Genomic DNA, 1018 nt, shown 5'->3' with positions numbered 1-1018 from the left:
CTTGCCATCATTGATGGAACAATGAATTCTGAATTATACCAGCAAATTCTGAAGGAAAATGTCAGGACATCTGTCTGAGAACTGAATCTCAAGAGAAAGTGGGTCATGCAGCAAGACAATGACCCCAAGCACACAAGTCGTTCTACCAAAGAATGGTTAAAGAAAAACAAAGTTATTGTTTTGGAATGACTGAGTCAAATTCCAGACCTTAATCCAATTGAAATTTTGTGAAAGGACCTGAAGCAAGCAGTTCATAGGAGGAAACCCACCAACATCACAGAGCTGAAGCGGTTCTGTACTGAGGAATGGGCTAAAATTCCTACAAGCCGATGTGCAGGACTGATCAGCAGTTACAAGAAACGTTACTTGCAGTTATTGCTGCAAAAGGGGGTCACACTAGATACTGAAAGCAAAGATTTACATACTTTTGCCACTCACAAATATTTAACACCAAATAATTTTTCTCAATAAATAAATGACAAAGTATATATTTTTGTCTCCTTTGTTTGACTGGATTCTCTTTGTCTACTTTCAGGAGTTGTGTGAAAATCTAATTATGTTTTGGGTCATAATATGCAGAAATATAGAAAATCCTAAAGGGTTCACAATCAACACTGTATGTCTTAATGTAAAATAAAAGGCATTTTCACAGTCCTTTATGTTTGTTTTTTTATCTTCATAATCCACTTTTTAAATAAAGAAACAAATCATATGTTTATCTAAAGTCATTTTTGCTTAATATTATGACTGAATTGGATCATTAAAGGTCAGCAGCAAAGACACTGGCTAATAAAATGGTATTGAATACATAAAGAATATTTGTGTTATTTAACATATTTAATTATTGCAAGTTTGCATCATATTCTGAATTTGCATTTCACTGTTTTTATTCATTTTGAGGAATACTGATCTGTCAAATTTAGTCTAGAACTACAGTAACAACACGGCACACACAACGCCTCTGCACTTACTTCCGATTTCTCTCAACATGGGGATGGAAGAGCTGTCAGTCAATAAA

Source organism: Sinocyclocheilus grahami, unplaced genomic scaffold, assembly GCF_001515645.1.
Source record: "Sinocyclocheilus grahami isolate Dianchi unplaced genomic scaffold, SAMN03320097.WGS_v1.1 scaffold32.1, whole genome shotgun sequence".
Classification (NCBI taxonomy): domain Eukaryota; kingdom Metazoa; phylum Chordata; class Actinopteri; order Cypriniformes; family Cyprinidae; genus Sinocyclocheilus; species Sinocyclocheilus grahami.
Note: the sequence above shows the minus strand (reverse complement) of the source record.